At 44.3% G+C, this 27,401-nt stretch overlaps 1 long non-coding RNA gene across 8 annotated transcripts in view; it reads right to left on the reverse strand.

Moving 5' to 3' along the window:
* Positions 1 to 2,497: 2,497 nt before the first annotated feature.
* LOC131420130 (uncharacterized) overlaps positions 2,498 to 27,401 on the reverse strand; it is a 76,091-nt gene continuing 51,187 nt past the window's right edge. For 4 of the 8 annotated variants that reach the window (XR_009223473.1, XR_009223476.1, XR_009223475.1 and 1 more), the window contains 4 exons: positions 23,353 to 23,443; positions 14,190 to 14,329; positions 6,492 to 6,546; positions 2,498 to 5,321 (listed from right to left, as the gene is read on the reverse strand). This is a non-coding gene — a long non-coding RNA (uncharacterized LOC131420130). Of the gene's footprint in view, positions 5,322 to 6,363; positions 6,547 to 14,189; positions 14,330 to 23,352; positions 23,444 to 27,401 lie in introns of all 8 variants that reach the window. The other 4 variants (XR_009223474.1, XR_009223478.1, XR_009223479.1 and 1 more) reach the window with 4 other exon arrangements.

Genomic DNA, 27,401 nt, shown 5'->3' on the forward strand with positions numbered 1-27,401 from the left:
AGGGAGGTTGCCAGAGACAAATTTTGCTACATCTCCAGTTGCTCCTGCAGAGACGTTTAGTTGCAACGAGTGGTCTTTGCAACAAGTCCAGTGGAGTGTATGCTCAGGACTGAGAGGCTGAGTGGAACAAAACGTGCTATTTATGCACGTGGTACATGGATCCAAGGATGTGGGCAACTCCCAAAGGTGCTCAACAGTTAGAGATCCTCTTCAGTGATCACTACTTCTGGAGTGTGTTAAACACTCACCCCCCCACCCACCCAATTCATTTTTGTTAAAAAGTTGTTCTCTGTTCTACAACCCCAATCCCTGAAAGGCTGCAGAAGTGTCAGGAAAAAGTACGGGAATGAATATCCAAAGGCTGGATTCTAATTTGATCCCGTTACTCACTTACTGTGTGACGGACCTTGAGCTTGTCTCAAATTCTCTAGAACATTGAACTAAATATTATACATATTTACTATCTGTGGTTGGGAGAGTTTTTTCCTAATTTGCTTCACTCTTTTGTTGGCATCTGCTTTGATACTAAAAAAAAAATACAAAAATTACTGGTCTTGGGAACTATTTCCTGATATAGAGTTTAATTTTCTTGCAGCCAAACTATATGTAACATCACTCAGAGTAGTGACTCGCACTACAGTTTTGCAAGTGTGTATATGTGTGGATTCTGATAATTTTGTACTCTGTAGGAGAGGAAGAAAAACACAACTCAAGTTGAGAAAAAAATTATCCCCAAAAATGTTTCTTTGTAACTGTTTTTAGAGACCTTTGTTAAGGTTAGAGTTTCAGATGGCGTTAAGATGGTAAACTATGCCAGAGAACAATGTAAAAGCTCAGGCTTAGCAGTCAGAAAGACCCAGGTTGAATCCTTGGTTCTGCCACCCACTAGCTAAGGGACTTTTACACAATGGTAAATTGGGATAACATCTAGTTTGCAGATCGGATTTTCTATGGTGATTAAAAATAATGCAATAAAATCCTTATACATATAAGGAAGTCAATAAATAGTGCCTTTATTATGATGATGGTTGTGATTACTGGGGGCAGAGAGAGAGCACAGAAGGAAGAGACTGATCCTTTACTCCTATAGCAGCAAAATCATTCTGATCCTGTAGCAGCAAAGCCGTCCTCAGCTCTGTAGAGCCTCCCAAGAAGGCCTGGAAGCCTGCCACTCATTTCGAGAATTTCAATCCATGTCCTCTGGCTTCTTTGCAATAGACCACAGCATACCTTCTGAGATGCCAAATTGTCCCCAAACTCCCGAATGCTGTTTCCCTATGAGGAGTGAAAAAAACACCCATCTTGCAATTTCTATGACCTGAGATAATGATCATAGCTATAATGATGATAATAATAATACTTACCACTTATTCATTTATTGACTCCTTTCTATATAGGCCAAGCACTGTACCAAGTCCTTTACATACAATATCTTATTTAATCTTTTCACCAATTTCGTGAGGTAGGTATTATTACTCCATTACATGAGTCTCAAGGCTCAAAGAAGTGAATAAAGAGCCAAGATTCAAACTCACCTGCTTATTCACTGCTCTGTTCTGCCTTACATGATACACTAAAATACTTAGCCTTGTTAATACATAACCCAGACTCCTCAGCTGCTACGAATTTATAATTGTATAATTAGAATTTCAAATTTAGGTCAGTGACTGAGAATTATTATACTTCATTATATGACCTTACAAAAGTATTTACTATAATGAATTTGTCTGCACTATCTTTTGGAGAAGTCTACACTCTTCTTAAGCAGAGTCAGACATACTTAAAAAAGAAATATGAATGAGACTGTATCCTCTACAAACAAGAAGGTGCTCAAATGAAATAATAATTGCAAATATTATCATTGCAAATATATATGTAAATAATGTGGCAGGCACAATTATAAGCATCTTACATATATTATTTAACTTAATCCTCACAACAATTCTCTGAAGTGGGTACTATTAAGACCTTCATTTTACAGACGAGGAAACAAAGACAGAAGAAGTATGAGTAAGTTATCTTGAAAGAGTTGATTAAACATCGAGGACAGGCAAAAGTCTTTAATAAGTGAAGAACACAGAACAAATGCAAATCCAAGAATCATTCTTCATTTTTAATTCAAAACAATCACAGTAATGAGAACAACATAGGAGTTGTGCCATGCTTCAGGGACATTAATGATCAATTTACACATAAATCCAGTTTGTATATCCCAGATATGTGGAACTTCACACCACTGAGCCAAAGTCAGCGAACCCTTTCATTTTGCTAAGATTTAGTCTCAAAGGTCCGAGACAGTACAGAAATTGCAACTGCATGCATATCATCAACATTGGGTCTTAGACCTCCACCACAATTTTCTGTACTCCTGGAATTGATTTATAAGACCCATCACTACATTTATCATATTCATCATATATTTATTTAGTCTTTGGTTCTTATTTTTCTTATGAAACTCACCAAGTAGGTTGTGATTGTACTGCCCAAAGTGTGTGATACTGCCCAAAAAGGGGGTTCGTCTGCCCACCGCAAGACATGCCAATAGTCAAGAGGCAAGGCGGCAGGAGAAAAAGGCCTTTTTATTACAGCTTGGTAGCAAGAGGGAAGACGGCCGACTCATGTCCAAAAGAACCATCTTAAGGGGCACAACATCTTACAGCAGTTATATAGACTGGTGGGTTATAGGGGAGGGGGTTAGGAATGTTGACCTTCTGGTGTTACAGACTTGGAGTGCCACACCAGATCTTTCAGTTTTCATTGATGATGGCTATCAGCATAGACTCTCTGTTGGGGAGTCATCACATTCCTAAGGAACTCAAAAGAACAAAGTTATCATCTTATTGCAGCTGGGAAGTACATGCACAAGCAGGGGTCTTAAAATCTACAGAGCACTTAGATCTCCTGGAGGGTACATATATGGCTGGGTTAGTTAGTCAGAGATCATTCAAAGTTACTATAGGCTTTCTTTTCTACAACATGGCTTCCCTCATGTCAACTTTATCTTGAGCCACTATCAATTGTTACCCCACAAAATTGGGGTACTCCGACTCGATGTGCAAAAAAATGGCCAATTATTATGGCATCAGCTTTTGGGAAAAGAAATCAGCTTTATTGCTAGATCTATCTGCAAGGAGACAAAAGGCATCAGCTCTCAGATCCAGGGCTTGGGGCACAATTTATGGGATGAAGGGCAGGGCGGACTAAAGTGTGGAGGTAGATTATTGGAGGTAAGGAGAAGTGAGGTAATCGATGATCTGCACAAGCGTGGTCAAGCTTCATGCCTCTTCACAGGACACATGGTCACAAAATGGTGGTGTTAGTATGATCTGAGGGTGGAGTTTTCAGCCCTTTGAGGTCAAAAAAGTCACTTATGGGGCATTTGCTCAGGCCCAGCTTTAGGTTGGTGGTCTCAACTGGCCTGAACTGGACAAAGGGTCTCAGTTCCTGAAAAACTGCTCTTAATTACTCTGTTGATAAGATGGGGTCAGTTGAACTGGTCCTGGAGGCCCGTGGTTACATGATGCCTTCATTCATGGAATGGACATTGTTATTTATGGAATGAGTGATACACATTAAGTCATCTGACTATTCCATAATTAACCTTCCTCTTACTTCTCTTTAAATAAACTGGTACTTGCTTGTGCGGCTTTTAATGAGATTAAATGAGTAGAAACCTGGCCTTCCTTTATTATAGAGAGTCAGTGGTTTCAAATATCCCCAAAGTGATCTCGAATCTGTGTGACCCATTGCCTGCCTTTTGTAATTCTTAACTGGAATGCTTTAGTCCAATAATATGGGACACAGCCTGAGTGGTGCTCAAGTTAAGCATTTGAAAACGAAATCAAACCGATTTTTTAAATTAGCTAATTGCCCTTCTCTGTTTTCCTGGAAATTGTGCTAGCGTTAATATACATGTCCCACAAATATAAATACTAAATGCTTACTAAAAGCCAGGCATTGTGCTAGGCGCTGGGGAAACAGAGATGATTAAGACATACCCATAAAGAACTGAACAGGACAGGGCACCACAGCCACTCCGCTGTCATCTCAAAATTCTGGATTCTGTGTCATAACTTATCACTTGTATTCTGTCCTAGCCTTTCTGATCCTCAGCACGAATTTTCCTCTTCTGAGCCCTGACGTCTCCTCTCCTATTCTTCCACTGCTGAACCGGAGCGAAGGTCACTTGAAATGGAAGCAAAACTCAGCTGTAACGGAAGGAGCAAAGATCAAAGTTAGCAGCTACACTGAAGTTCAGGATTAAGAGACTTCCTCTTTAAGATCAAAATTCCAGATGATCCAAATATAGGCAAATGAGCCCCAGCAGAACACTCAGCTTTCTGTGCTGAATCCAGGAAAGAAACAGAAATCACCATAGAAGCAACTCAGTGTTCCCTCTTTCCAACCCCGTGGGCTTGATGCTAATTGCCTACCCCAACAGTGAGATCGCATTTCAAAATATGGTGAAACACAAAACAGCCAAGTCAATCAAGCATTAAGTATTCAAGCACAATTATCCCAACACATGCCCAAGGACCAGCAGTGAAGCAGCTTAATTTGGGAGCGGCTCCGTAATCATCACCCTGGGCAGCTGAGATTTTAACCTCTCCCCTCGGGCCTCCTGTTCGGGTGCGGGGCTGGCTCCCTCGGTGTGAGAGATCACAACAGGAGCTGCCGCCCCCCAGTGATGGGGCCTCATTTAAATGCATGCTAAAGGTGGGGGAGGGGAAGGGGCAGAAGGTCTGCAGAAGTCCCCATTGTTGGGGAGAGACGTGCGGGAGCAGATGGTGAGGCCAGTCACTCAGTCTGGCTGTCAGGCGCTCTCTGTCAAGTTCCCTGGGGACCAGGAGGCTTTCTTTCCACTCTCCGCTCAGGTCATGTGTGTTTTCTCAGTGTGAGCAAGGGGTCTCTTTCTTCATCGCCCCTCAGACTTCCAGGAGGCTGAGCTGCCTCGTCCTTCCTTCCCCAACTCTTTCCTTCTGCTCTCTCTGCTTTTTCTGGACCAACTCGTTCTGAGCCTCCAAGGGCCCACTTGATGCAGAGAAAAGCGAGCGATTTCGTTTGTCTCTCATTGATGCTGTGCTCTCCTCCAGCAGCTTCTGACTGGCATCCTCACTCGGTTATTTAACAAATTACTCCACAGTCCTCATTAGGACTATTGACATTTCTAGCTAACCAACCCCTACAGTTAGGGGCCATGTGGGAACTGCCTTTCACCGTCTCTGGTGTCCCTTTTATTTCCGTCCTGCAGTGGGCTGGGCAGACACACCTTCCCGTGCTTCGGTCTGGCCTTATGCTCACCTTTCATCATACATCAGGGTCTACAAAAAAATCATAAATAAAGTATGGGTTACAGATGTGACTTATTTGCATCTGTAAGGGACAAACACGGAATCTGCTTTTCTACATATAACTCTGTCTCTAAAGCATTAGCTGTTGAACATAAATCTTGGCCTCAAAACCTGCTCCCTTTTAAGATGCCACACAGCTTGTGCCAAGGCAGCTATTACTTGCAGTTTTCAGGGAAGATTTCCTGCAGCTCAGGATGTTGTTAAAGTTGTTTTAGTTTTTAAACCATCCTGGCAGCCTAGTGCTCGCTAATGATGTCTCTGTGAGCTGGACGAAGTCAACATAAGCCCAGAGAGACTGGTGTCCGGGGTTGAGTGGCAAAAGTAAAGTCAGAACCATCACTTATTCCCCCTCATCTGCTTGGGATTAATCTTTTCCTCCCCAGGGCTATTCTCTGGACATGAATGCTTTATTGTTTCATTTTTCATTCATCAATAGAATTTCGGTTCTATGTTTATCTCCCTTTCTTCCTCAAATTGTGAAAGCAGAGATTGTAGCATTCATATTGATCAGTTCAGGATTCAATATTATTGCTTGGTATATCAGAGCAGTGCAATAAATGTCAAATAAATAAATGAATAAAAGAAATTAACAAGTGGTAGAAATTAACAAAAGGGAATATGGTGAAGTTTGAAAGAAGAAAGAGTGTCTAAAGTAAATGTCAAACATTTCCTCCATACCCCAACTATTCCAGATATTCCTGTATGCTACAGAAGAAACTGCAGCATTTTACTTGGAAATAAAATGGCTGTGGAAATTAAAAAGAAAACCTGGAATCACTAAGTACTCATAGTCTAAAACATGGAAGAACTCTAACTGCCCAAGTGCTGATGTCCAACGGACCAGGCCCACCAGCCGGCAATCTGCACAAGTAGTTTTGCAAGAAGTACAGTAGGCATGCCTGTGGGGGATAGGACAGGAGCTTACCAGGGCCTCTGGACTCTACCCAGTCCCTGTGTGAGCCCTTTGCAGACAGGGGCTGCAATGCAGAAGCAAAAGTTGTGGATTCACTACCATAGTGTAGGGGGTGGGGGCCATCTCCCCCCTGAACAGCACTGCCACAGGCCCTTGAGGATTTACAGCTTTCGAAGCACCAGGAGATGGCATCCTTGACACCAATATCAAATGTCTTCTGTGGGTACCTGTAGCAGCAAGACACCATCAAGTGGCTTCCCAGACATAAATGTAGGTGGAGGGCTGGAGAAAAAAGAAAAGGAAGAAATGGATGCATCCTATTGTGGGACAGAACACTGTGCAAACACCCCCAAGGAAGGTAAAAAATAGATTGAAAATTTGAAGCTATATACCCAACTTAAGCAAATAGACGTAAAAGCTAGGACATATTAATCATGCACTCTTAAACACAAATTTTTATTTTCATTGCATGTAGACATAAGCACCAGAAAACTCATCTTTTGCATATAACAATACACCCTCCAATTTGAAATCATAAAACACTCTGCTTAGGGATGGGTATCTCTTTAGTTTGTGTTCTATTTTCCTAAGAAAAGCTCCTCTAATCCATTCAGTCTGCTATTTTGGATCTTACAAAAAAAGATTATTGTTTGAACAAGAATCAAAGACACTGTAAAATGGGATCAAGAAATGCATTACAGGCACATTGCCTTCATCCCTTCCCATACTCATTACAGACATTGCTAATCAATCAAGGCCTGGAGCTGTTTGAGGTTACTCCTATTTGTCACTTTCATTTTAAAGATAATAATCATTTATTCCAAACATTAAAGCATAGGAAATGAGCTTCATGTTCAAGAGGTACTGAGAAGACCCCATAATGCAGCCTTTACTATTAGAAGGGCATGTCCACCACTGTCCGGAACTGCTGCTGGTTTCCACAAGACGCCATGGAATTCAGCCTGTGGGACTCAGGTAAGGGATCATCATGGGAGGAAGAGCTTGCCCGGGTGGCAACTTGGTAAATTGCCCTTGCCTTGGTTATGTGTCTCTGTGGAGCTGGTGAGTATTCATTCATTTTGGGGAAACTGAGAAGGCCTTGGAAATTTCCAAGGAGGTGGTTTCTCAGGATTAGCAGGCCATAGGATAGGAAGGGGAAGTCCATTCTCCTTGGCCATCTCTTCCTAAAAGTGATAAGGGAAAGCATTGGATCTCATTTCCTTTCTCCTGGGACAGGACCTTCATAGCATGTGAAGGCCCTCCGTGATTATGCTAATACATAAAAAAGCCCATCACAGAAACGGAAAAATACCACAACACCAAGGGGGCCACTGGCCAGGAGCTTCTTCTCAGCCTTTCCTTCACACTGCTTAGAAGAAGAAATTTGAAGAGCAAGTTGCTTGTTTTGTGGTTTGGATTTTAGCTATCAAGTGAGTGTTGTGTGTTTTGCACACACAAATTACCTCATTTGATCCCCACAAACAGCCTATGAATCATCCCCATTTTTAAATGAGTACACTAAGACCCAAAGAGATTAAAGTGCCCACCATCACAGAGCCTGAAACGGCCAAACCAGCATTCAGATCAGGTCTGTCACAAGAAAGCCCATGTTCTTTCCCACACACTATTAATCCACCTCAAGGTAAATAACCTCTGCACCCAGAATACCTTTAGGACAGGTTTGTCCCTTCCTTCTCTCTCTTTGGCCTGAGATTTAGAGGGTCTTCTCTATCCCTGGCCAACCCTGACTGTTCTGTGTGCTATGTCTGGGGCTGGTAATTGAACAACTGAGAAGGCCCACCCCTATAGTTTCACACTCTACAACAGAAAAGAATTCAAGGAACTCTTGCCTGAGGCTTCACTCCCCGATCCAGGGAGTAGGTAACCAGGCTATTAAGAGCCTCACTTGTGGGGTCTGTCTTCAGTTGTTTTAAACCAGAAGTAGACATGATTACATTAAAAGTATAAGTATTCCTGAGAGGCTGTTTTGGTGGGAATAGGAGACAGCGAAATGGAAATAAGATCATCATCTGAGATGCCAACTCTTCAATCAATAAATGTGCTCTGGGGTGATAGTAACAATATTTAATAGCAGGTGTGAAGCAAGTATCAACCAATGAGAATGAACAGGTCCTGGAAGCTCTCCTGCTTCCATGAACATGAGGTCTGTGCCAGACCTCATGAACCTGTGAATTGCTGAATTGTGGGGAAATGCTGCAGGATGGGGGCGGAGTGGGGGGTGGTGGTGCAATGAAGACTACCAGCAGTGACTATTTGCCCACTAGTAGGAAGGTTTTTCAATATTTTAAAAACTGGTAGGACCATAAAGGTAGCACAATAGAACATCAGCCCTAGAATGCTTCCTAAAACGTGACTTGACCACAACCTGATTGAATGTTTTAACATGTCAAGACAAGTGTGTTGATCAGAAGAGGGAGTGGCTATATTTTAGCCTAGAGCATAGAATATGGAGGCAAATGCCAGCATCAGCGCCCATCCTGATGCTGATCCAGGAGAGACATTGGTCCACTCAGCAGGTCTCCTCGATGGTGGGGGCGGCTCCAGCTGGCTCTCTGAGCCTCCATCCATTCAACATTCAAGCTACATAACTAATCCCCTCACTCTGCTTCCATATCTACGTTAAAAATTTATTTTATTTGAACTTCTGTGCTGCTTTTTCTCTGGGAAACAGCTAAGATGAAAATATTTTTACACAATCAAGTGCATGTTGAGCTAACTTGGAGGGAATAGTAGATGTCTGTTACATCACTGCTTTCAGCAGCCTTCCCTGATCAAGTTTAAGTCCAATAATTAACATAGATACTGGGCAAGAGTATAATCCTAGGAAAAAGTTTGATTTCACCATGCTTCATACGTTTAACTGGGAGAGTCTTAAAAGAACTGTTAGAGTGATACCAGCCAAGTTTTACATTAAATATGATAGTTATAAGGAAATATAAAAGAAGATAAGTGGAACTATTTCCCAATTGCTGGTAATGCTGAAAACGTAAACAGGTTCAAGAAGGGTTTGATAAGTCCAAGGATGTCAAATCTGAGCAGATTAGTGTCTTCTCAAGTCCTTTGAGATTTATCTCAATAGAGAGATATTGCCTTTCACAAAGATGGTGCTGTCAAAGGGGATTATTGGGATGGTTGAAGGATGAATCTGACCCAACTGATGATATCCTACAGGACTGTGGATGTTAGCTGCAGTCAAAGTGGCTGATAGGACCAACCCCACACCCCAGTTTCTAAACCTCCAACCTCTAAGTGTTCCAAATAGGTAGGGTTTGAATATACGGATTTGGGGGCTTGCGTAATCATTCGAAGGGCTGGGGCAACATAGAATTGATAAGCCATCAATGAAGACTTCCACCTGCAGCGGCGAAACAGGTGGTTCCTAAGAAGTTGCTACGAATGTCAAGAACCTTCAAGAAGCTCCCACTGCCTGTATCAGCCGGTAACACTCAATCAAGGTCTCAGAAGTAGCCACAATGACCATCTCCACTGCCTAGAGCACAAGGCAGGTAATTCACAGGAGTTCGCCAGAAGCTTCTGCAAGCTTAGAGTCTGCCATCTGTCCACACGTCTGCCTAACCTGCCTCTGGAGTATAACGGCCTCTTTTTTCTATCCAGCTTCTACATCTCACACGAGTGGCTCTCACTGGCAGACTCTAACTCGGACCCGCATAGGGAAGGGGATCCTGGGAAATATGGTTCTCAGCCTCTCCTCTGTAAGACCTTAGATGTGGCTGGAGGAGATTTCAAGCTGACAACTCAGCACAATGTGGTAGAGGCCACGCTTGCTGAATAAATGAGTAAATGAATATGAACTTCCACCCCTGAATACTTGGAAGTAGCCACATCTTCAGACAGCCTTTTAAAAACTAGTCAGGAACATTCGAAGGTTCTGGTGGCTGAGAGATAGAATCTTATTTGGGGACTTTCTAAGAGATAGACCTCAGCTGATCCCTAGAACTCAATGCTTCTCAAACTTATGAAAGAGAAGAAGAACCTGGAAGAAATGATGCTGTTTGCAAAATGCCATGCTCTGCCAAACACCCTAAAATATCACCATAGAAAACTCCATCAGATGAAGCACGATCAATTTTACTAGGAGAAAAATTCTATATGAAGAACTGGGAGCCCACATGTCCAGAAGGAAACAAGCTGTCAAACCAAGCATGATCAACTGTTTCAGAATTTTTCCATTAATATTCATTTGCTGCTTGTTCATTTCTCTGGTCGTCTGCTAGTGCTTGCTACCAGACAAGTGGTAGCAGGCATCAAAGTTTAAGAATGAATTTTGGGAGAAAATTTTGAGAAAATTATCTTCTTTGAAATGACAGTTTTTCCCCTCTGCAAATTGTGAAAGGATTCCTGCTGTTCTGGACTAACACTAGGCCACCCCAGCCCAACGTTCCACGAGGCAGTTTGTTATAATGCAATGGATTTGGATCTACCACCTGAAGGAGTATTAAACTTTTGGCCTAACAAACTTTTAAAAGGTGAAGAAGTGGTAATAACTTGCCACCCAATTACCCCTCCTAGAAACAATGTTTAAAGGTGGAAATCTTTAAGCATTTTTCCAAACCTGAGATTCCATACATTGCACATCTCTAGAAATCCTGTGCCAGAAAGATCTTATCGGTGGCTCAAAATCACGGAAATTTGCTGAACTAGTAGACAAATGTAATCAACCCTACACTAGAAATCCAATGCAGGAAGTAAAAAGGGTCTTCTGGGGGCTGGCCCGGTGATGTACGGTTAAGTTTGCATGCTCTGCTTCAGGCGCCCCGGGGTTCACTGGTTTGGATCCCAGGCATGGACCTAGGCACCACTCATCAAGCCATGCTGAGGCGGCATTCCATATAGAGCAACTAGAAGGAAGTACAACTGTAATATACAACCACCTACTGGGACTTTGGGGAGAAAAAGTAAGGAAAAAAGTAAGAAGATTAGCAATAGGTGTTAGCTCAGGGCCAATCTCCCCCCCCCCCAAAAAAGCGGGGGAGTCTTCTACCAGAAAAGCAGAAAAAGTACAGACATTTAGAGCTGAGAGGAGAGTGAGACAGAGAACACATATAGAAAACACGTATAGAAGCATCTACTACCATTTTTAGCTGTTCAAGGGCATGGCCTGGAGTTTAGACATTGAAGTATCATCTCCTTCCTTGACTTATCTATTGGTATTAAGGGAGAAATGAGGAAGTACCCCTCTCCTAAGGATCTCAAATTACCCAGGAATAGGGAAGCCCTCCAGAAAACATGGGGATGGGACCCTGACTCTTCCTGGACGACTGTCAAATATATTTATTTTAAAACTGTGTGATGGACTGTCTTGCTATAACTGCAACCAGGTGATGGAAAAGGACATCAGGCATCCTCAGAAAGGAAACTCTCCAGAGGGCAGGGCCCTTGATTGTGTGACCCAAACCCAACAGCAGGGTCAAGTTCAGTGGAGTTACAGGCAAGGCGCATACTGTGCATACTGAAACAGGAACCACCTCTGACCCTGCCAGCCTGATTCCATGGATGACTTATTACTCTTAGAATAAAATCTAAGCTCCTTACCATGGCCCGCAAGATCCTAAATGATTGGACCTCTGCCCACCAGTCCAAGCTCCTAGGGTTCCCTTCTTATTCACTAAGCTCCAGCCACATCAGCTTTCTTAGTGATGCTCAAAAACACTGAACTTATTCCTGCCTCAGGGGCTTTACATCTACTATCTTCTCAATCTTGCACTTGCCCAGCTCTTTTGAAACAATCAGAGACCTTTCCTAACCACCCTTCATAAAAGAACTTCCATCACGCCAACCCAGCGTTCCAATATCTCTCCTTTATTTTCTTCATATTACTTACCAACAACTGAAATTAAAGTATGTACATGATTTTTTAATCCGCCTCTACCACTGGAATAAACTCCATGAAAATGAGGATCCTATCTTTCTCAATGATGACACGAATGAGTTGAAAGAACGTACCACCAAGAGAGAAAACTCTTAGAGCCACACATGTGTCCTCAACTATTCGTTCATTCATTCTTGCAGTCATTTGAAAAATATTTATTAATCATCAGCCCTGTGCCAGGCATCATTCTAGGTGCTGGGGACAGAGTAATGAACAAAATCCCTATCCTCCTGGGATGTCCTTACATTCTAGTTTGCAGAGATAGCCAATAAACAGATGTAACAATATCAGGTATACTATGAAAAAAAATAAAGCTGGGTGTGAAAAAAAGATGCTTAAGTTGGTATTTTACATGGCGTATTCAGCAAAGGCTTCTCCAAGGAAGTGACATTTAAGCAGAGGTCAAAAAGAAATGAGGAAGCTGCCACGTGATACCAGACAAGAGTAAATATTGCTCCACGCAGAAGGAATCGGAAGTGCAAAGACCCTGAGGTAGGAGTATGCTTAGCATGGCCAAGGAACAGCAAGGAGGCAAGGTGGCTGAGTAGAGTGCTTGAGGGGGAAAGAGGCAGAAAATGATGCTCGATGGTTAGTAGGGCCAGATCCTTAGATAGAAGCTAAGTGGAGACTTACACTTAGGTCTTAGGGGGCTTAAGCAAGGCCCGGGGAAAGCAGGAGCATGAGGCCTGCCAATCTCCATCTCTTTCGGACTTCCTGGGTTTTGGCATGAATCTCATTACTCGACCAGAGGTCCACATTTATGACAGGCAGCCTTAAGGGTTGCATCAGACTTTTATTCTCCTGGAAAGAGGCAGCAAAGAAGCAAGGAGGAGAACTCCTCTGTACAAGTGTTGCAACCCTGGGGGACCACAGGGAAATCTGGGGAGGAAAACAGGTGGAGAAGAGCCTTTGTGACCCAGCTATTCCATGGCCTTGTTTTGACCTTGTTTAGGTAATCTCAGATTACCGAGAACTGGTTGTTTCTGAATCTAGTAATAGGTCGGTGTGTTCACTGTGTGAACGCATGTGTGAACACACGCTAGAAAGCCTCACAGATATTCTCTGATGTCTCAGTGGGGACAAACTTGGAGTCCACACCAAGTCCTTCATCTTACACGGAGGAAACTAAGGCCCAGAGAACTGAAGGCACTTGCCTACGTGTGCACAGCTGTGTGAGAGTTGAAGTCTAGCTCTGCCTTGGTCTTTCCCGATCTGAGCTCCCTCAGGACACAGCACTGGCTCCCGATTAACCTGAACAGTCCTCACAGTTTAGGCTATGACATACCCATCCAAGGAAGAGAGAGTCAGTTCAGCATAAGGAAGGACTCTAACTGCTGTCTTGGTGCCACAGACTCTAAGAGGAGGCCTGAGAGCAACGGCTGGCACTTTATCCCTGCTGTGCCATACCACACTGTTACTTCCCTCCGCAGAGGCTATTCAGGAACTTGCTGACAACACAGAAGCCCAGAGACTAGAGATCCATTAGCAGGCAAAGCAGCGCTGAATATTTGCTTGAATTTTTATCCCCCAAATTTACCCTTCAAAGCAGAGTTCAGCCAACCTAGCCTAGATCACCTGACAGTGTGGCCGAGGGTGCACCGTGCGTGTGTCTGTGTGGACACACAGGCCTGCTAGCATCTGATGCTTCACTTGGCGTCGGCCTGTCTTCTTTGACGATTTTAGGAAGACCAAGCCTGGATGAGGTGATTGGCCTAAGAAACACAATCCCGCTCTTCTCCCTCTTCTCACAGATGTTTAGTCAATTTAAGTCCTGCTGTCTTCAAGGATATGCTTGAAACAGAGGCGACACTACTCAAGGATTACTCACATCCCTTCCCTTCACACACCCTTTCAACATCGTTGAGCTTCAGTGTTCTCTCCTCTTCATTTTTCGCTCTCCCTGTCCTATCTCCTCTCATGGCGTATTAGTCAGGGTATTCCAGAGAAACAGAACCAATAGGATATATATATATATATATATATAGGAGGAGTTTTATTATAGGAATTGGCTTACACAATTGTGGAGGCTGAGAAGGCCATGTCCAAGCTGGAGACCCAGGAAAGCCGGTGCTATAATTCAGTCTGAGTCTGAAGGCCTGAGAACCAGGGTTGCCGAGGATGTAACTCCCAGTCTGAGGCCAAAAGCCTGAGAACCTGGATGGGGAGACAGAAAGGGGGAGCAGGTGGCTGGTGTAAGTCCCAGAGACCGAAGGCCAGAGAACAAGGAGCTCCAATGTCCGAAGGCAGGAGAAGATGGGCGTCCCAGCTCAAAAAGAGAGAGATAGATTCACCTTTCCTCTGCCTTTTGTTCTATTCAGGCCTTCAGCAGATTAGATGATGCCCACCCACACCCGGGAGATCAGATCTGTACTCAGTCTACTGAATCAAGTACTCATGTCGACCAGAGACTCCCTCATAGATGAACAGAAACCATGCTTTACCAGCTATCGGGTAATCCCTTAGCCCAGTCAAGTTGACACATAAAATCAGCCATCACATATGGTTCCTCTGCTCACTCAACACCACCAACTCCCAGCTCCTCAACAGCAGCTCTGACCTCCCTCCTAACTTCTCAATGCTACAGCAGATGCCTTCAGTCTTGAAGGGAGCACCTTCAGCCCATTCCCTTCCCAAGCAGCCCTCTCCACTCCCTGAAGAAAACTTTCCTCTTCCTCCTATGTTCAGTTAGGAAGCTGCCCTACTGTCAGCACAATTTCCCAAGCTGGAGACAATTCTCCCCTCATCTCACTTATCGAATGGTCACTGCGTCTTTTCAACTCTCTCTCACATCTGCCCTCGACCTCAGCTCGTCTCCTCCTGGACTCCAACAACAGAATCCTAATCATTCTCTCGACCACTTGTCAAACCCACCTGCAAGAGGCAATAACACACTGTTAGTGACGGTCTTCAAAAGAACGAAGGAGGGGGCTGGCCCGTAGCATAGTGGTTAATTTCACACGCTCTGCTTCCTCAGCAAAAAGAGGAGGCTTGGCAGCAGATGTTAGCTCAGGGCTAATCTTCTTCACCAAAAAAAAAAAAAAAAAAAGAGGGGCCCACCAGGTGGCATAGCAGTTAAGTGCCTGTGCTCCGCTTCAGCAGCCTGGGATTCACAGGTTCGGATCCCAGGCGCGCACTGATGCACCGCTTGTCAAGCCATGCTGTGGTGGGGTCCCATATAAAGGAGAGGAAGATGGGCACGGATGTTAGCCCAGGGCCAATCTTCCTCAGCAAAAACAGGAGAATTGGCATCGGTTGTTAGTGCAGGGCCAATCTTCCTCACAAAAAACAAAAAAGAATGAAGAAAATTTCCAAACAGGAAGCCAACAAGGTTTGAACATGAACACTGGTTGTGGAACAGGGACTGCCAGAGTTTCTTCTTTAAAGATGACAGTTAAATATAGAAGTTCTGGTATGTTTGTTCAAAAAGAAAATCAACTGCATCACCCTACAGCACATGCTCGGTGAAAGGGAAAGAGTGTCGGTACTCTATAGATTCCGAGAGATCTTTTTGGGATTTTCTGGTTAGATGACTTTCAAGCCACATGACCTCTCTCAGTTTTGATTTTCCCACCTACAAATTCAGATATTAATACTGCCCACAGGGCAGGGTTGTTATATCAACTGTGATAGTGTGTGCAATGCACATCTCTCTGCTTGACTCAGAATAAATGACACAAGATTCCATTTTTTCCTTAGCGTTGCCCAGTTACCTCCTCCTTATCCACATTCATGCTTCTCCTCAGCAATACCCGACATGAACATGACAGCCTGGACAATCTCACCAGCGTGCCAAACCTGAGAGGGTTTTCAGGTAAGCAGCCTTTTCTTCTGAGCCCCTAGCCTGGGTGTCAGGCACTTGCTTCCACCGGCTGGCTGACATATGTGGCCTGCTGCAGACTAATTTCTTCTGACATGTTGCCTTGAATGCACAGTCACAGAGCATGTGCTGAAGTGCTAAACACCCCCAAACTGTGCACTTTCCAATCTGTGAAAGATTTTGGTGGATCCAGGCTTTTTTTTCCGACCTGCGGCATTATAATGGAGAAGCACATGGACACTTCATTGAGGCAATCTGTCATCTTGCAAACGCTTAATAGCAGCCACAGTACCTGTGTTCCTCTCCGTGAGCCAGACACCACCCCACAGCTGCTCTTCTGTTGAAGCTGTGGCTGCATTAATGAGCTTGCAGACAAAGAACTGACCGTGTGGCGTGTGGCTCTGGGTCCACAGGCAGGCTGGGGGGAAAGCACAAAGCGAAGGCTACACTCGAAGATCATAGGACTTCATTTACAAAAACTGGTTTGGGGCCCAAAGGAGCTAATATGTTTCTTGAGACCAGATCTTGGAAAGGCTGCCATCTGTAACAATCAGGATAGCTAGCTAATGGTGATCTGGCACCATAGAGTTTATAGCGTGTTTTCACACCTTGCACCTTCCTGTCACCCTATAAAGGTATTATTTTACAGATGGGGAAATTGAGTCCTTGAAAGGTTCAACAACACACACAAGTTCACATGGCTAATAAACGGCAGGGCAGCACTCAAATCAAGCTCTGTGTGACTCCACATGTCAGGACTGTCTGCAGAATTATTACCACACTTACTCTAGGCTCCTCCATTTACACTGAGATGTCACTGCCGCAGCTACAGAGGAAGCCTCTGAGAAAGGAGCTTCCAAGGGACCGAGCTTCTCCATTAAGATTTTAAGTCCCTTATCTGCCAGCAAGTTAAGGGCAAATGCTAGGGCGTCACAGACTTTTTCAAAATCTTACCATCACACTGTGAAGGAGGTAACCCCTCTGACGCGCCTGTGACGATGCAGTAGGAACACTGCGTAACCTCATGTGATACCCTAGCTACCAACACAGGAGAGTAACATGGAAAACAACAAAGAATACAGAGCAAATGCAGACACCAAACCCCAAACTGCTTCTACCACTAAAATAATAATACAAATAAGACAGCAATAATAAAGATAATACTACTCGTAGGTAGCATTTCCTTCGCCTCAGCCATGTGATAGCAGTGTTTACACTCATTATTGAATTCTCTCAACGACCCATCACATTGGTATTTTTATCCTCTTTCCACAGATGAGGATTCTGAGGTCCCGAGAGGTCAAGTAACTTGCTGGAGGTCGCAGAGCTTGTACTCCGCAGAATGAGGCTAGATGGCCAGGTCTCTTGACCTTCCAGCGGTGGTCCACCTCTTCCACTGGTCCACATTTGCCTCCCGTAAAGGAGAGAGGCGATCACCAGGTTAGTGAGCAGTGTCCAGGAGGTTAGGACATACCCATAGACAGGCTGGCCAAGGCTGAAAAAAACGAATAGGTGCAGAGCAGTTCCTTCTGGCCGTCCAGTGGTAACCATTATTCCTGGGCATCCAGAAAATGGGTTTTAATCTCCTGCTTTTCACCTTCATTGTCTGGCTGCCAAGAAATAATGGACAAAAGGACAGGTTCTAAAACAAAAAGAACCTGGCTTCAGGCGTGAGTTCACTCGAACTCACTGACAGTTGTTTCAAAATATCTGTGTATGTGCACACACACCCACATCCATGTCACACAGGTGGAGGGCGAGAGCAGAGAACTGTGGGCTGATTACGTGGCCTTCCTTTTCTGTCTCTTGACAGCTTTGAGACTACAAGTGGGTAGATTATAGTTGAAGATAAAAATAGGCGTTATACTGCCGCTTTCTCTTCCCAGCTTTTTAGTCGCTTGAAAGCATATTGTAGCGTTTTATTGTAGTCTGGGCTCTCGAGGCTCCTCTTGTTTGTGATCCTTTTTTGGAAAACTAGAAACATTCCCTCTCCATGGAGAAATTAATTCAAGTGAGTGAGAGCAAGGCGGCAGTGTGTGTGTGCGCGCGCACACCCGTGTGCGTGTGTGTGTGCATATGTGTGCATAGGTGTGCGTGGGTGTGCATGTGTGCATATATGTGTGTGTGCCTGTATCCCTCCCAGCATGTCTGAGAGAAGCGAGGCAGAAGAGTGTGAATCTGAATAGAGCGGAAATTGACACAGCTGTTTTTGTTTAACTGTAACCATTTTTAGAATTTCAGGATGCACTAAGCTTCCAAACTAGGCAGCCCACTCAACCTTGGGATTAAACATTAGCTGGGGGTGGAGAGTGATTTGAACACACTGGGCGTATCATCTCAAGGTCTAGAGCAGATCCTTCATCCCAGAATGCAGGTCACTCAGTACAAGACACCCTCTTGGCAATTACTCAGTACATGGCACCCTCTTTGGCAATTAAACTGAATTCTGCAAGTAGTTGCACATCAGGTCTCATCCCTCTTCGCCTCATCATCGCCATTCTTTTTCCTGAATTTTTATCTTAGGGTCACTTCAAACACAGCAAAGTACACTGCTCAGTGTTTCTCAACTTAGGTTGCCTGAACCACGGCACTACCAATTGCTGTGGGTGTGTTCTATAATACACATTCCTGCGCCCACCACAGGTCTACTAGATCTGAATCTATCAGGAATCTGAATTTTAAAAAGCTCCTCCAGGTTATTCTCACAAACACAAAACTTTTCAAATGCCTGGTGAAGTGGCAAAGCAAAAGGACTTCAGTACTGCACTTGCCTGGTCTTAACACAGGATCCACCACTTTATTCCCAGGAAAAAACAAGACGCTCCGAGATGCTATGCATTCCCAACCTATTACAAGCTGTATGACATTGGTCAACTCAACATTTCTCTAAGTTCTTTATATTTACCTGCAAAATATGATGATAATGGTACCTAGTGTACAGGGCTATTGTGAGAATTGAGAAAACATTGTATTAACATAGGGCTGTTGTTCTCGACTGGGGCTGGGGTGATTTTGCCCACCAGGGGGACAATTGGCAATGCTTGGACACATTTTTGGTTGTCACAACTGGGGTACTACTGTCATCTGTAACAGAAGCCAGGGACACTGCTAGACATCCTAGAAGGCACAGGGCAGCCCCCCACAATAAAGAATTCTCATCCCAAAATGTCAATAGTTGACATTTTGAGAAACCCAGGCGTAGAGCCCAGCACATCACGCCTGGCTTCAAATTCTGGGTGCCACCAGTCTAGCTATATGATCTGGGTAGGTTGCTCAGTCATTTGGAGTTTCAATTTCTCCATCTATAAAATATGGATAAAAACACCAGCCCCACAAGGTTAGTGAAGGTTCAATGAGGTATATATGTATAAAACATGTCTGCTTCATTTTCAGTACAGTCCTCTTATTTCCTCGTGCTGGCCTGACTTAAAAGGGACTGATTTCCACATTCATAAGAAGCTAGGAAGCTTAAGGCTTCCTCACCTTTAATTTGTCAAGCAAGGTACTTTATGAGTTGGCGCAAGGCAGGGCACAGATGGCCCGTCATCTGAGCATGCATGCATGGCCAGGCCCTGTTACTGAGGTTAGGAATCACAGAGCCCCCTGCTGGGCCAAGGCTCCGGGACAGCCCTGTAGACAGCCACAGGCTGAAAGGCTTGCCCTGAACGCACTAGTAACCCCATGGTGCTATTTTCAAATAATGGAGAACCAGCTTATTGGGAAAGGATAGTACAAAGCCTAGAAATAAATCCAGCTAACTAAGTGAGGTTTCTGATCTAGAGAACAGAAACACCGCAGCCTTTAACATTTAGGCCGATGGATCTAGGATCCCCCCAAATTACCATCAACTACTCAATTACCCACATGAATGGAAGAGAGTAGAGGTGCGGATAATTCAGTGCAATGATTTAGATTTTATGTGTGACCTCAGAAAGCAAAGAGCATCAAGGATACGGAAGATTTTGGTGTATACTTCTGAACATGCTGGTGTTTCCAGGTGCCCCACCCCAGGGTACTCTCATATCAAGCTTGGCTCTACTGTCAGTGGGGTAGGAGAGGCTTGGAATTTCACTACTCTGGGAGCAACATAACATCTAGTGACCACAAACATAGGACAGTGGCCAGACCTCTACATTAACTTGCATTAGAAGGAGAGAGATACACAAAGACCCCACCCCCACCCCGTTTCTCTCTAGGTCTCAAGGCCACTCAAGTCAATCTTCATTCCCTCTTTCTAGCACAATCAGTTCTAACTGATTCTTAGTCCACTGAACACAGAGGTTTTTGTCCACCTAATGTGCTCAAAGCACAAAACGACCAAAGGCACGGTTCAGGCCCTCAAGGAATGGTAAAGGTGAAGAAAAAAGACCTCCCCCCCCCAAAAAAAATTAAGGGTTGCTGTACCCTAAGAAAAGACAATTCAGAATTGGGCTTCTTCTTCTTTGTTGTTCGAACTCAGTCACACACCTCCCTCCCGGGAAGGGTGCGAAGGGAGCAGGTGAATGGCTCTGCTGCAGGATTTTTGCTCCAGATAGAGACAGAAACCACCAACCACCACCCGACTGCTGCCACAGCATGAGCCCGCGATGGAGTCAGCAGGCAGGTGCCGCCTCGCTCTCCCTCATCGTTATCACGCACAGCTGCCTCAGCCTTTACTTTTCATTCCAAACACATTGTAAATTCATCCTGCTCATCAGGAAGTCTCCCGTTAAAGAAATGAGGCTGACTGATCCCAGCAGAGTCAAGGCTGGAGAAGCTCTCGACCCCCAGCCAGAAATCTGCCCAGGGGGAGGGAGACTTAGCTACGCAAATGGAAGGGGACTACTGTCTTTCTCAGGTGATGTGATGCTGTCTAAAGAGCTCCTGCCTAGGGTCCTCAGTTACAGTCACTTTTGACCAGAAAAAGCATCCTCCCCATCTACTCTGGGCAGGGATGGGTCAATCCTTCCAACAGCCCTTGAGGGATGTAATTAGTATCTTCCTTCTACAGTGGAGCAAACTGAGTCTCAGAGAACAGAGAAGGGCCTCTTTCCCCAAAGGCCTCATCAGCCATAAAATTAACTTTACATCGAAATGTGTGCAACTGGTTAAAAAAGAATTTGATCTTGTTTCCCCCTTGGTTAAAACCTTCCAAAAGCTTCTCCACTGCCTGAGGCAGTACTTCTCAGCCCTGGCTGCACACTGGAAATACCCCAGGAAATTTCAGAAATGCCAATGTCCTGGCCCCAACCCATACCAATTAAGCCAGGATCTATGGAGGTGGAATTCAGGCTCCGCACTGGAGTTTTTGGAAAGCTGTTGAATGATTCTCAAGCACAGTCAAGATTAAGAAGGGCTGCCCTAAGGCGTTAGTGTCAGGCTCCTTAACATCTCTTGCCAGGTCCTTGCTTCTCTCTTTAGCCTCATCTCTTCCCACCTCTCCCATTTCCCCCTCCATGCATCACCCATCCTGGGCCAGCTTAGGCTTCTCCAGAGGACGACACATTCATGCTCCACCATCTCTAGAACGCCCCTCCCCCTCTTCCTCATCTGACTAATTTCTATTTTTTCTTTCAGACTGAGCTCAGCACTGCCTCCTCCAGAAAGGAAGCCTTCCCAGAAACCACCTGCTGATCCCTCTAAGTGCTTTACATGAGCTTACCCTATGACTCCAATAGATCACAACTGGTCTTGACTTGTCTCCCCCCTCAATGGAGTGAGTGCCTTGACCAGGTCAGACTCCAGGTCAGACTCGACACAGCTCCTCATTCTCACTACGCAGCGCCAGAGCACTCACAAAGGTTGTTGGCCCCAAAGAACTGAAAGCAGAGACTCACACAGACACCTGTGCACCCATGTTCACAGCGGTATTATTCATGACAGGCAAAAGGGGGAAGATCCCAAATGTCCATCAACAGATGAATGGATAAACAGAACATGGTATATAATGGAATACTATTCAGCCTTAATGAGGAGGGAAATTCTGATACATGCTACAACATGGATGAACCTTGAGGACATTAATGCGAAGTGAAATAAGCTAGACACAAAAGAGCAAATATTATATGATTCTACTTATATGAAGTACCTAGAACAGGCAAATTCATCGAGACAGAAAGTAGAATAGAGGTTACCAGAGGATTTAGGGAGGAGGGAATGAAGATTTAGTGTTTAATGCATACAGAATTTCTGTCTGGGATGATGAAAAAGTTCTGGAACTGGATAGTGATGATGGTTACACAACATTGTGAATGTACTTAATGCTACTAAATTGTACACTTAAAATGGTAAATTTCATGTTACGTATATTTTACCACAATAAAAAAAGCAAAAAAAAAAAAATTCACTGAATAAACAAATCACATTGCACTTAGATCTCAAGCCCTACCCATGGCCTCTCAAAGCCTGTATGATCTGGCCCCAGCTTTCCTCTCCGATCTCATCTCCTGCCCTTTCCCCATAATCATTCTGCTGTGGCCATATTGGTCTCCTTTTTTTATGTAAATACACCAGACTTGCTCCCTCCTCAAGTTCACTGCGAGTGCTTTCCAGTACTTAAAATGATCTTCTCCATATCTTCATGTGGCTCCCTCCTTTCCTTAATTCAGATGTCATGTCCTCAGAATGGCTTGCCATGACCACACCCTTTCAAATTGCTAGCCCCCCCATTCAAATTACTCTCTGTATTAGTTAAGATAATGCTTGCTGATGTAATAGATAAACCCCAGAATTTCTGCGGTTTAGAACAGTTCTAAACTTTAGCGTGTATCAGAATCACCTGAAGGGCTTGTTACACCTCAGATAGCTGGGCCCACCCTGCCAAGTTTCCAATTTATTATGTCTGGGGTGGAGTCCAAGAATTTGCAATTATAACAAGATCCCAAGTGATGCTGATACTGCTTGTCAAAGGACCCCACTTGGAGAACCACTGGTTTAACAAAATTAAGGTTTATCTCTCATTCATGTAACCATAAAATGTAGGCATTCCCAGCAAGGCAGCTTTCCTCCATGCAGTGATTCGGGGCTCCCATCCTATGGCCCCACTATTTTTAACAAAGGATGCCCAAGGTTGCCCCAGGAGATATCTCCCTCCAAGCCAGCCAAAATGGAAAAGAACAGAGAAGACCACAAGGGGAAGTTTTTATGGGCCAGGCCTGGAAGTGGCCCACATCCCTTCTTCCCACATTTCAATGGCCAGAACTCAGTCCAGCGGTCACTGCTGAACTGCAAGTGGGGTGGGGAAATACAGTCTATCTTTGTGCCCATGTGGAGGCGTGAATGGGCTTGGTGATCCACCATATCCAGTGGCCCCACACGCTACTATATTTATCTTCACAGGCTTATCTCCACCTGATTTCATATCATGTATTTATTTGCTTACCTTTTCATTGCCTTCCCGCACTAGAGGGTAAGCTTCACAAGGCAGGGTCTCTGTCTTGTCCACCACTCCATCTTCAGCACCTAGCACAGTCCTTGGGACACAGAAGGCACACAAAATTATTTCCTGAGTTACTAAATGCATTTTTCATGGGGCACTCTGTCTGATGATCTCCTGTCTACCTCTTCTGTCAGACATTCCTGAAGCCACGTTCCTTTCCTTGCTTATGTCACTGGGCCCCTGCCACCACACCAGGCCTGTGTTATGCCACCAGATAGGGTCAGTTTTTCCAACAGCACTAGGAAAGTTGTGTTGCCCTCAACTGCTCTGTCCTGGGCATGCTGGTCACATTATCTACCATCCCCCAAGCCCCTTCCAGTTTACCCCAGTGGCCCTCTTTGTAAGGAAGAAGAAAAGGCCCAAAGGATGTTCATTCCCAGCCGGGCTGAGAACCTATGAGCTGGTCTAGCACAAAACACACTCTAAATGGGGTTATGGTAACTAAGACAAACAGACAGCTACCCTGTGGGATTTGGACTAAAGGAGTTTGGAAAGTCATCAGCAAGAAATCAAAGAGTAGGGGCCAGTCCTGCGGTGTAGTGGTTTAGTTCAGCACACTCTGCTTCGGTGGCCCCAGGTTCACAGGTTTGGATCCTAGGTGCAGACCTACACCACTCATCAGCCGTGGTGTGGCAGCGACCCACATATAAAGTGGAGGAAGATTGGCACAGATGTTAGCTCAGGGCTAATCTTCGTCAAGCAAAAAAAAAAAAACAGGAAGATTGGCAAGAGATGTTAGCTCAGGGCTACTCCTCCTCAGCCAAAAAAAAAAGAAAGAAAGAAAAGAGTAAATATACAGAGAGAAGCAGACACATTATCACAGTGAAGTGGTGAAAGTCAAGAGGGAGAGAATAGCTGTCTTGGAGCCTGGCAGCCTTCCTGTTTCATTTGCAGGATATCCTTAAAATAAAGCCATTTTTTAAGAGGGTCTAAATGAGTCACTGTTCCTCATTTGGCTATGAGCCTGACTAACTCAGGCCAGCACCTGTTGGCAAAATGGCCGACAGCTCAGTAAGGCGGCTCATTGAACGGTTGTCACATTCATGAGCTACTTAAATAGCTCAACAAAGTGAACAACCCCGCCCAGAGATGGCATCTGGGACTATATCTCTACTCCAAACCAGTTCAGCCCTCATCGCCTCATACTGAGAATACCGCAGCAGTTCCTTCCCTCCTTTCTCATTTCTTCTGCACCATGCCACCAGATTCATCCTTCATAAAGCACAACTTTCATTCTGTCACTCCCTTGTTCCCCATGGACTATAGAACTGACATTTCATTTGCATCCGTGTGATGGGAATTCTCCCGGGGGCTGCATGTACATTGTCTCACTTACTCTTCAGAACAACCATGCAATTATTTGTCTTTATTTTGCAGCTATCGTGATTGGGTCATGAAAAAACTAAATAAATTACCTACAAACCTGAAGCTAGGAACCATTAGAGTCAGGGTAGAACCCCAGATGTGCCTGTTTCTAAAGTCTCTACTGTTTAAATTATTCATTCATTCATTCAAACAGATAGTTGTTGAGTGTCAACCATGTGCCAGGAATTATGCTAGACATCAGGATTACAATGGATCATTTACCGGAAGATAATTTTAAGAGTACTATGATACAATGAAGCATGTTCAGTATTGCATAGGGAATGCAAATGCTAAGGAAGTGGACTGCAGGAGCTCTAAGCCTGGCCTCATGGGTCGGGGAAGCCCTCCTCAAGGCGGTGTCATTTGAGTTGAGATCTGAAAGGTGAATAGCAATAACAACCTGTTTTTCTATTGGGGAAGTTATCCTGGTGGCAAAGGGTCTGCCCAGTACCTTGTCTCTCACTCTGACTCTCCTAGACTGATGGGCTGTCAGGGAAGAGGGGAGGGGCAGGTGGAATGGCTGAGGGGAGAAACCGAAAAAACTTGACTACTGCCAATGATATTACCAAAAGAGATTTTGCACTTTAACAACTCCAATCCTTTGGGTTTACAAGAGTTCCTGTGTAATTTGAAACTAAAATCTATTTCCTAACCCAGCAGCATCTCTTTCTTCTTCCACACACACAGAGAGGTGCAATCGCATTGCTGGTCTGTTGGCAGTGCTAATTATGTTCTCCATAACACATTCCTGATTGCGTAGAATTAAATAAGGCAGGTGTGGAGGTGACAGAACAAAGCAAAATATATGACTTATGGGACACACTGATCAGTTTGGTGGGGGGCAGGGTAAAAACAGCAAATGTTATACATGGAGATTAGGAAAAAAGGCCCAATAGTCACACTTTTCTAAAGATAAAATCAAACTGAAAACAATTTTTGCAGTTTCTTCTACTATAAATGTAATCTGAACGTGCTGTCTTACTGTTTTTCATCCTTTCACAGGCTTCTGATTTACCTTCTATTTAAGATTTCACTAAATTAAGAGAGAAAACTACTCTGATAGAATATTCAATTTTGCATTTACAGTTTGAAGGCTGATTCGCAATCATCATTCCTACAATAGATTGACAATAGAGGTACAGGTACTTGTACTCTATAAGAGCTTTAGCAGGTAGGGACAAAGATGAAAAATAAATTCTGGATAAGGAGTAGAAATAGAAAATCTGGGCAAATAAGCCAGCTAAAAATCCAAACTGAATTAGCTAAATTTCATAAATGACTAAATAGTTGTGAATATGGGGTATTCCCAAACCAAAAAGCCCAACTTGTGGTTTTAGTGATGCCACCCTTAGAAGTTAAAGTCTTTTATAACTATAGTCGTACACATGTACACTGTAGCTGAGTGTTCACAACATCCCATTTCCTTTTCTTCCGGCGGCCACCTTCCCTCCCCACGTTCCCAGCCTCCCCTGGATCAGATGTGACCTTGAGACTGAGCTCTGGCCAATGAAATATGAGTGACATTCCTAAGGAAGCCTAGGACCATGAATGACTTCATGGAACACAATCATCCCACTCCTCCATACACATCCACCCTGAACTGCTTTAGACTAAAATGGGAGGGAGCAAATGCAGTAAGTGACTGAGCTCTGGGTATTGTTTTCACAGCAGCTGACCAAACCTAAGTAATACACACCAAAGGCAGAAATGAAGCAGGGTCCTCCAGAGTGGACTACAATGTTGCAGGCCATCAATGAATTAGTTGCAGATGTCCCAAATGGTTCCACTAGACTGATAGTTGAGAAACTTCATATTCAGATACTGTAAAGTATTTGAATGACTTTCCAGACGCCAGCGCATTTCAGAGAGACCAGGTTATAAAATAGGAAGAGGACAGAAGGAAAGATGAGTAAGGATAGCCCAAGTGGTACCCAAGATGCCTCTTGCAAGGCTGTGAGCTCCTGAGAGTTGTGAATATGTCCCTCCTTTGCTTAAATGCCTCATTCATGTACCAGTGTCTACAGAATCAAGTCCCAAACCTCTAAAGTTGACACCTCACTCTCCACGATCTCATTCCGGCCTACCTGTTTAACCTCACCTTCGACCACTATATATCCTCTGTTTGACCCATCTTGCATTACACGCGTATCCTGAACAAGCCCCTCCTCATGCCTTTATGTGTAATCGTCCCTCTGTAAGACATGCCCTTCCCCAACCTTCTCTGCCTCCAAAATTCATAATTATCCTTCCACGCTAGGCTTAAAAACATCTCGTTTATCTATAGCTTTTGCTGATACCTGTTCTCCCTAGGAAACATGCTTCTTAAACTGGGTTCCCATGACCCTTTATAACCATTAACCATATGTACTACAGCACTTATCATTAAAGTCATAATCATTGCTTTTCATTCTCATCCTTGGCTAGACTCACAGGTCCTTGAAAATGAGAACCGCGTGTGACTCGGCTCTTCACTCCCCTTAGTCAGTCGAGTAGCTGTTGCTCACACACACACACACACACACACACACACGCACACAAAGATATCAAACAATAGGTGCATGATTGAGTTGAAAACAAGGAACTTCCTGAGGTGTTCAGTACAAAGGTAAGTGGAGACAGTGGAACAC

The sequence above is a fragment of the Diceros bicornis genome, chromosome 22, assembly GCF_020826845.1.
Source record: "Diceros bicornis minor isolate mBicDic1 chromosome 22, mDicBic1.mat.cur, whole genome shotgun sequence".
NCBI lineage: Eukaryota > Metazoa > Chordata > Mammalia > Perissodactyla > Rhinocerotidae > Diceros > Diceros bicornis.